This window comes from Melanostigma gelatinosum (assembly GCF_949748355.1).
Source record: "Melanostigma gelatinosum genome assembly, chromosome: 19".
NCBI lineage: Eukaryota > Metazoa > Chordata > Actinopteri > Perciformes > Zoarcidae > Melanostigma > Melanostigma gelatinosum.
Genome location: NC_136652.1, coordinates 5,531,016 through 5,541,353, shown reverse-complemented (window position 1 = coordinate 5,541,353; position 10,338 = coordinate 5,531,016). Strand labels below are relative to the sequence as shown.

Below are 10,338 nucleotides of genomic sequence, written 5' to 3'. Positions count from 1 at the left end.
GATCACTTCCGTCCCCGTCGGTCTGTTTCCAGCTAGCATGCTAAGCTAACTTCAATAGCTTTGTAGGCTACCGGGAGATGAGTCAGAGGAAAAACATCCAGAAAAACAAGGTGAAGAGCTAAAAGTCCATTCAGACATACAGAGACACTGATGGATCAGTACTGATGGAGCTAACTGAGACTTTATCAACACAACAAAGAGACGCTGCTGTTGCTAACAACGTTAGGCGCCATTTTGATAATGGAGGAACATCCGGTTCCGCTGATGCGTGGTATGTAACCTTCAAAATAAAAGCACTAGAATACTACATACTACAATAAGAAATCGTAAATGATTATTCCAATCTTCAGTTACCTTCCATCATTTCCATATGTAACAGGTATATTGTTGAAGTGATTTCTTTCTAACATGTATTTGTTTCTGTAGAAGATAAAATATCACCAATTATTTGCCTCTGATCATTTTCTGCACCTCTGCTCCCTCAGCAACTCAAACTGAACTGTGTGATTTCATTAATTTTCTTCAAATACACAGAGAAACAACAACTTGACATTACAGTATGTACTCGGTTCAGGGTGCACATTACTCGTCAAGGGCTACAAAAATAACCAAGTAAAACATCTAACCTAAATCAAAACAACACATTTTAACAAAGCCATGAAAAACAATATACAAGAGGAACAACAGGGACACCTGGTGGTGAAAGTAACAAGGTTTGTGGGAAATTATGACATTAAACACATACTTGAGGAAGTCAATGTATTTGCACATTATTTGCCTTCTGGTATTTTTCTGCAATGCTGCCTCTAAACATGCAGAATAACAGAATTTACACAAGGAGATAAATGCCAACATCTATGCAGTGTCTATCTAATCTATGCATCTATTGTCATGTGACACAGGACGGCCTGCAGTGATAGACTTGGCACCTAATAATTACAGAAGAACAGCAAACTGCTTTGAACAGTAAATTAACACTATACCAGTATTTATATAATTCTCACGGGTTCCAAGTGAAATTTACACTTTGGATAGTGTTGATATTTTAACTCTTTAATAGAGTTAATCAATTCACGACAATTTTTTTACGAGACATGAAAGTGTATTTTTAACACTGAATTGTGCATCTGTGTTCACATAAGTTTAAATGTGTTCACCCACAAGACGTAACAGTGAACAACTATAAAAAATCATTGAAACAAACAATTTTATCTTTCATTTTATTCTGAAAGAAATCTTCCAAGCACCATGGGCACAACAAATGTTTGCGGTCAAGTGTGAATGGTGCATTGAGCCTGGGCATGTGCATAAAAGTCATCTTCAGCAGTTTCCGTAGTGTAGTGGTTATCACGTTCGCCAAACATCCGCGGGCCAGCTGCATATACCTGTAGAAGACATCTTCATGACCAGAAGCCCTTCCAAGAGGTGTTTCGATTCCCACATTACCCAAACTAAACCTCCAGTATTTAGTTCAAATGATTAGCTACAGAATGTGTCCATAATACAAAAACAATGATAGTTTATGAATACAGCATTCATGTGTCAACACAAAGTGCTTCACATCAAACAATCAAGATGGAATTATTTATCTTGAAGTAATTATGCAAATATTACTCCAAATATTATGCTTTAGTTTTACTGACATTAAGGCACAACAATAGATGTTTATTGTACAGATGTGTAAGCGTCCAGCTGAGCATATAGAAATGTTTGAATATTTAATACTCTATGTACTACTACCCCTAAAGTAAAGACAGCCAGAGTGATTCTTTCAAGATATTTTATTGAAAACAGCTGAATTTTAAAATGCACAAAAACAAAATGACACTAAAACATCACGTATACCGGTATAAAACAAATGAACAGTAAATTAAATATAGAGTATATACAGTAGATGGTGTATCCATAAACGTATTTACAAGTGCTGAAACAATATACAATACATTCTAATTAAATAATAGTGTTTGTTCTAGTGCTTTAAATATATACATTCTAATTCAATAATAGTGTTTATACTAGTTGGGTGAGTTGGTGGTCACTGCCTCGCTGCGATCCATCTTTCCCTCTCAGCCTCAGAACAGTCAGACTGTGAGAAGTCTCCCCAGGTCATCTCTGTCACCATCCCCTGGTCCTTGTACAGGGAGAAGACTCTGGGGGGCAGTAGCTGTTCTTCCCTGACACCCCGGGGAAGCTGCTGTGCACATGAGGGCTGCTGGGGCCCTGCTTCAGAGGCTGGTGACAAAACCTGCACAGGCGACCTGTTGGCAGCTGCATCGCTGACTCCCTCTTCTTCCTCTCCTCTGCCACCTTCCTCCACTCAGCCCCCCTCTGCTTGGCGGCCTCCAGCTCCCGCTCAAAGAATGGAGATGCTGCAAAGTACTCAAAGGACATGCGTGGGTCTTTGAGGCCTTCGCCTGCATAGCACTTCAATACTTTTGTGGAGCAATAAAAGTACTTGACTGTCGGACTTGACTGTCGGACTCCTCTTGAGGAGGAGCCACAGGTGGAGGGTTGAGGGTTGCAGGACGCAGGGTTGTGACAGGCACACTGACCGTTTGGCTGCCGGTGGTCAAACTCTGCCACAGCTGCTGCGTCTCCAAGACCTTCTCTGGGCTGGTGTTGAGGGAGGAGCTGGTGTTTTTTAATATGGCCAGATGTTTGACATATCTCGAGATATGTTGGCATGTGGTCGGGTGGAAAAGACTATTGGGTCAGTGCACGCCCTCTGGACCATGGCAGCATAGTCTTCATCCACCCGCTTCAGCATGCGTGGAGCTCCGTGGCGCTTCCCCAGACGCTCTCATGGCCTCTGTCCACCGGCCGTGGTCCAGGACCTGGACTAGACCTGACCTCCTGACCTCCTGAAATACAGCATCAAATATAGGGAGTCAGTCAGTCTGCGTGTCGGCCTGTCAGTAATTGACACTCATTTGGATTCATCTGGAAGTCCAAACCTCTCCCCCGTGTCTCTGTTGGTTATCTGCAGAGTGGGATATTTTGCCTTTGCAGTCACCTTTGCAGACAAAGTCAGCGTTAATTGCGGGTGGAAAAAAACGATTGACTTCATTGTTTGGAGTTAAGCTAACTTCAAATACTCGAGTAACAAAAAACGGCTGAGGTCTGAGTGTAACAGAGTTAATGATTCCACTTGCCATCACTGGCCATTGGTTGCTAGTATTACTATATTATTTAAGTTATTGCTGATCCTTATCATTTTCATATTATTTCCTTGTTTAAATATCATTTACAACGTATCATTAGTTCCCCATGGAGACAAGTGGGTTGTGTGTAACAGCGCCCTCTGCTGGCTGCTTGCAGACTCTAGTGGTGCGCCCAGCTTTCATGAACTAGTCTGAAGCAAGCTGATTTCATGGTAGGTTGACCTGTGACAAGCTCCGTTGTGAAACATCTCATTCGATGTACATACATACATACATACATACATACATACATACATATATATATATCTATATATCTATATATAGATATATAGATATATATATATAGATAGATAGATAGATAGATAGATAGATAGATAGATATATATAGATATAGATATATAGATATATATATATATATAGAGATATATATATATATACAGAGATGTCTAGAAGTCCCTTTTTGTTCGTATAATTGTTTTAATTTATAATTTCTAGAGCAAATAGTTTTAACTGATTTAGCATTTAGCATGAGTAACATGCTAACCACAGTTAGCTTAAGTATTTGTCCCTTTTGATTTAACAGTGTTCCGGAGCTTGTGACCACAACGTTGTCTATGAGAGTCACTGAAGCTGTTCTGTCTTTTACCAGCTATATTGCACTGAAATGTCATTTTATTTACATGTATAACGAGTCTGAAGCAAGCTGTTTTCATGTGTTCCGGAGCTTGTGACCACAGCGCAACGGAGAGTACGCAACTGCTACATGAGCATGCGCAGAAGCCAACATTCAGTCCTTGTGCGCGCTCAAGATGGTGGATGGGAGGACTCAGTACCTGAGGCAAGAAAGAGAAACCACTTGGCTTTTGTGAAGATTCATTTTGTCTTTTGAAGAATAGTAAGGTAAGTTATCAAGCAAACAGTAACTGTGTAAAATGTTTCTGTTTCTGACTGCTGCCAATGTTAGCTATCGTGAGCTAACGCTTGCTAATCGTTAGCTAACTAGCCAACGCTAATGTTAGCTGACTTAACTGTTAGCTGACACTCACGGGACATTTGTCTATTAGCTCGACTTATTCAGGCATGTTTTGGTGGTAGCCTAAAGACTAGCTTTTCCCACCACTGCTCCAGGTTCGCCTGAAAACATTAAACTTTTTCCATAACGAAAGTGGAAAGTCCGATGTATATTTTAATTGTTCGGTTTTCTTCGAGTTGACACAGCCAACGTATTTTGGTCGCAGGTCGCACGACATTACAACTTGGAAATTCCGAGTTATAAGTGAATGCAGCATGAACCGTGCTTTGAGAGCGACGTTAAACACGGTGTCGTTGAAACGTGTGGGTTGCAGCCGCGTTAGGTGGACAACTAACGTTAGAATACTATTTAACAGTACTGTGTGTTTCGTTAGCGGTGGACTTATATTATTTTACGTTTCGTGATGGGTGTATGACGTTAGCGGACATGTTTTTATATATCATGCAAAGCGTGGTTGAAGGAAACGATAATATCACGGGGTGAACGCAACAGTTATGGTAGGCTATGCTACGTCTGTGTATTTAATGCCATCGTTTATTTCACATGGACGCGAGTAGCCACCGGCTTCATTCAACGTTAATTCGATTCCAGTGAAAGTGCTTAAAAACTGCAGCTGCGCGCATACACCGCTCTTTAGCCTCACTGAATGCGCAAATGAACGACCTTTCATTTCCCCTCTCGAGCTGTCAGCTACATTAAGCTGTCTGTGACTGATAATCAAGGATAAATCATCTCAATCTCCATTTTGTGGTGACGTAAAACTAAAAAATCCCACAATTATATCGAGGAGGCTTGTATACTTATGACCCAGTCATTTCTTTTGTCTGTGTCAGGGATGTTGGTGGTCTTAGCTTCTTTGACCTGTGTCAAAAAGAAAAATCTAATGTTTATTTCACATTTGCGTGTACATTTATTGTTGTTTTTATTGTGTTGGAACACTTTTGAATTGTTTTCAAAGGATTTGTCTCCAAATAACAACATAAGTAGTCTTCCTTTTAACTTAAACATTCTTTGTCCTTTTCAGAAGAAGTGCTCACGGTAACTGCCTGAGGGCTCTTAAAGAGCTGCTTCGTCAACACGGCATGACGGTTCACTAAAGGTGAGATGCCAGTAGCCTATAATTTGGAGGATATTTAAGCTTAAGGAGTTATAATCAGCGGTAGAGCAGTTTTTGACAAAGCGTGAACAATGCTGCAATTTTATTAGAATTAATAGACTAACTCGCTGTAGCAAAAGTGAAATCAAAATCAATTTTCAATGAATACTTTGTCCTGTCACTCAGCCTGGTGACTAAATAGCAGTATGCTATTGATTCAATTTGGCAATTGCAGTGATGTCAACAGTTGCGACGGTGTTTTTGTTTGCAGAAAGGTTTTCAAAAATGTCCACATTGGTCCAAGCCGATTTAGTCACTCTGTCTTTTTTTTCTGTGTGTTCTAGGCGTTCACAGAGTTTAACTGGATCCACCACAAACCTGCAGAATGATTTTGATGCTGTGGAACGCTACACAACACCGCACTTTGTCACAATCTTCAAGTCCAAGAACGGAAGTGTTGGCGAGACATCTGCTGAGTTTGTGCAGCAAATTGATTCACGGGTGAGTCCGTACTGTCAAACAAACATTCTGGTGACACTTGTTTCATTGTCACATTGACAAACATATTTGTACGGTCAGATTTGAATGTTACATAATCTTGAACTTTTTTCGTTCATTATCCACTTCTAGAAACCAGATGTGACAGCAATGTGCGCCCTGAGGCCTCCCTGTTCTACTTGGTGATGACCCCAGTCACTTCTACCACACCTGCTTTGTAAGTTCTCATAGTTACATCTTATCCTAGACACTTGTGTGAAATTGTCATAATTAGCATATGAATTCTTGAGTTATGGCCAGAAACGTAGAACTTCAGGTTAGTTATCTTTATACTGCAAAAATATTTTAAGACTGACGTTTTTCATCTATTTGTGTTTTTTGTTGTTTGGACTATGAACAAGAAGAGTCAGATTACACCAGAACAATGAAATACAATAAACAAAACCATATCATGTCTAAGTCAATAGAAACTAGTTCTTCATACCTGTCCCTTCACTGGTAGCTGACCTTCTCCACTCCAGCTGCAGTGTCGCGTTGACACAGCCTCTGTGAGGATTACCCATAATCCTTTGCTTCTACTACTCGGTGCAGGTACACATTTAAAACAGCGGGTGGCAGTTTCCTCATTTATCAGATGACCCTTTTTAACTGTTACACATGTGTAGCTCAGGTGTAAAAGTTATATTAAAACAAGTTATTTCATAATGAAGTCGGATGAAATAACTCAGTGAGGTAATTAAACTGAATGTAATTTAGTTTAATAAAGAAAAAGTGAGAGATTAAGATCATTTAGTCCGAAATAAAGTAGGATGTAAAATGGTGAGTAAGTAGGTGAAATAAACAGCTTTAAACAATATCGACAGGAAACAGTGAAAGTTAAAAATAAAGAAATACTGGTTGTGCCTTCAGTTTGAGCTCTGTTGTGTGATTGGTTACTCGAGGTGTCAGTCAGACACACCTGCAGTAAAGTCCTTATTTGCAGTGAGTAACTATTTCTGCACACTTAGTCTGAAGTCAGGTGTGATTAATACTCGACAAGATCTATTAGATCTATTGTTAAGTTTTACAGTCTCTTTGTTTATTAAGAGGGTGATATATAGATGCAAACCTTGGTGGCAGACCTGAGGATACTGAACCAGTTTCAATTATTGTCCCCAAGGGGTTGATTATCAACTTCTTTTTATTTATTTCCGTATTTATTTCAGCATTTATTTATGTATTTATTTATACATTTATTAATGCATTTATTTATTTATACTTAAGTCATATTCTGTCTTCCATAGGTAAGAACTACCGTAGGAAATTAATAGAAAAAGTTACGAGAGTTAAGCTATATTTCCACTTCAGGATCATCTTTGGAACCTTGAACACAATTCTAATTGTGTAATTTCATCATTCCCTGGTGAGTTATTCATTTTTAAATGGCCAACTTGAACTTATTCTCGTGATTTTAGAATTACACATTAACTCTTCCTTGATGACTAATTGAATTTAAACTGTCCAAATATTTTGAAAAAGCTGACAAGGCTCCCATTGCACTAGTTTTGCATAAAGTAGAATGACATTCATTACAAAACTTTGAGATGTCCTTTTTATTATCAGTCACAGTCCCTTCAATATTCAACTGCAGTATAGAATTGTAGGCTTGTGACTTTTGTAGTTTAAAACCCTTGTAACGCGAACCCTGTCGCCGGCGATGGAAAGTGACGTCAGAAAGTGACTTCAGAATTCAAATTACCGTAACTCCTCAACCATTTTTACGGTAATTGGGAAACCAGGGGCGCGAATAGGCTGTGGGGATGGGTGTGAACTAGTGAACCGAGCAGGAAGGAGAGCAGCTCTGAGTGAGTACAACTTTTGACCATTGTTGAAGTGTTTTTGCGATGTTTCAGAGGTGTTTTAGTCGTGTTTTCTTCATAAATTATATTGTAGTGTTGTAAATAATAGTATTAGTGTTGTTTCTGAGAGTTTTTGACGGGTTTTTTTGGCCGCCATAGGTCGAGGAGATCCACGAGGAAGGAGAGTCCCCTCGAGACTTTTGGAGGATGAACACTCGGAGACAGGAGGAATGTCGCCATCTCAACCACAGTAAGTAATTCAGTTTGTATACACTGGATATTTATTCCCAGCTTTATTACAATAATGTTTCTTCAATATCTAGTGTATATATCCAAGAGGAAACAGTGCACTCTCTGCCATAAAAGCAAACCCTGGATGTGTGAGGAGTGCAAGGTTGGGCTCTGTCTTCAGCCGGAAAAGAACTGCTACAGGGACTACCCCTGCTGCTACAAATCGCCGAGACATGTACAAATATAACAGCCTGTAGCATGGACACTGAAAGCTCTAGGCCAGCGGTTCCCAAACTTTTTAGGCCACGCACCGCCTTCTACATCCCGACCGGGTTCACGCACCCCCAATCCCCCACACCTTAAAAAAAAAAAAGCAACAGAGCCTATTTTTAGCCGCATAAAAATTGGACCAATGAGAGAACAGTTTGCTCGCGCGTGGCGTTTGTTTACAAGATAAAAAAGACAAAAAATCTTCTTGCAGCGTGCCTTCGAAAAGGTAACAGACGTACACCAGAAGTTTGGCCAGATTGGCCACATCTGTAGACTCGTCTACTTGCAGAGAGTAAAACTCACTCTTCTTCACGCGACCGACTAATGTAGCCAGGATGTCTTCGGACAAAGCATCGATGCCGCGCGACAGTGTTGTTGGACACCGGGATCACGTCCAACTTGTTTGCTTCTCTCTCACCAATCATTCCACCATCTCTTTGGCAGCTGGCAAGCACACGTCTTCGGCGATTGTGTGCGGTAGCCCCTTTCTTGCTGTTCTGTGACCAGATATGAAGCACGTAGTGTGTTTTTTGTAGACCCAACATGAATGAGACTGCAGTTGTTTTTGGCTGTTTTGTAACTCCTCCAATTTCAATTTAAAATATGTAAGGGGCTTTTGACTTGCACTGGCATGCTTGGTGTTCAGGTGGCGACGTAAATAAGAGGGTTTCAGACTGTTAGCCAGAACCTCACTGCACACCACGCACTGTGGCTTTGGGGAATCTGCATTGCCAATCCAAGTGAAGCCCAGACACAGATCATTTTCATCATATTTCCTCTTGTTTTTCCCAGTCTGATGCTCACTCTCGTTTCCTCTTTTTTCACCTTGACTCCGCGATGGGCCGATGTGCTCCCCATTTGTCTGTGCTATCCCTTCCTCCTTTTCGGTCTCCTCCGTCTCATCTTTCTCTGACTCCTGCTCGATTTCTTCTCACGGTCTCTCCCCAACGCTCCTCTCGCCTCCGATTCCCCTCTCTCTCTCTCTCTCTCTCTCCTCTTTTATGACTGATAGCTTCAGATGTCCCACCTGACAGTTTCCCCGCTTTCAGCCAGTTTATCATATTTGCATGGAAAACCTTAACGTGATGAAACATGCAGCCCCCCCCCCCCCCCCCCCCGCTTTAGTTCTGCTGGCAGGTTGTTTGTTTGAACTCAAAGTAGAATGAAAGGCCCAGATACTGATGAGGTCAAAGAGCTTCAGGAAGAGGAGGCTGTCTGTAGCGCAGCTTGAAGCAGGGCTGAGCTGTGAGTGGAGCTGGGCCTGGATAAAGGTGGAGATCTAAACAGACGCGAGTACAGCTTCCTGCTGTCAGTGTTTTAAATACATTGATAAGGCAGGGTATGCTAAATGCAGCCTCTGCTCCAAGGAGATAAAGTACAGCAACAAGGGCTCACGTGCCCTCTCATCACACTGCCAGACACTGTTCACAGTAATGACCACAGCCAGTGGACTAACAGTCCCACGTGCAGTTAAATCACAGGTATTTTTTTTTTTAATGCTACATTTTAAAGCTGATATTTAAATGCTCCTGGTATGTGTGACACATATCTGCAATCATTTGTTTTGTTTTGCACAGGTTGCACATTGTTGTTTTGAAAAGATATGCAGTGTAAAACTCAGTAAAACTCTTTATTGCCAAATATTTGAACTGGTTTAGTTTGTCACAGGTTGCAGTTTATTGTTATTATCTTAGAAAGATATTCAGTGCAAAACAGGTGAATTGCAGCCACAACAAGCTATTTTTGCCAAATATTAGTTATTTTCTGCACAGATTGAACTTTATTTGCATTGTTCTAACAAAGCGATTGCACATTGTATTTGTTTTTGTCTGATGGAGCAATCTGGTTTGCTTGAAAGTGATTAAAATTTTCTGTATTCTATTATTTGAAAAAGCATAGATGGAGGAGTCACAAAATGTTGTTATTTCAATAAAAGTTCAACATGGACCATTTTGTTGGGGTGGTGGGGCATGAACATTTTTCTTCCTCCAAAGTGGGGCGTGACAGAAACAGTTCGAGAACCACTGCACGAACCAGTTCAGTCTTGATCTTAAAAATGCGCCCTCTGCTTTTATGTTATACATCATCTGTTATACATTACTTTGTAACTCTGTCCTCTTCAGACTCAATAGAAAGGGATGTGATTTCTGGAACAACCTCCTCTTAGGGAAGATAGGGAACAGATTGTTGTCACCAAGTTTCCGTAGTGTA

At 40.6% G+C, this 10,338-nt stretch overlaps 1 protein-coding gene across 1 annotated transcript in view; it reads right to left on the bottom strand.

Annotated features, from left to right (window-relative positions):
• katna1 (katanin p60 (ATPase containing) subunit A 1) overlaps positions 1 to 204 on the bottom strand; it is a 33,956-nt gene extending 33,752 nt beyond the window's left edge. Inside the window, exon 1 of the mRNA XM_079291304.1 lies at positions 1 to 204. This exon is cut by the window's left edge and continues 165 nt beyond it. The gene's annotated coding sequence lies outside the window, so the exon portion shown is untranslated.
• Positions 205 to 10,338: the final 10,134 nt, after the last annotated feature.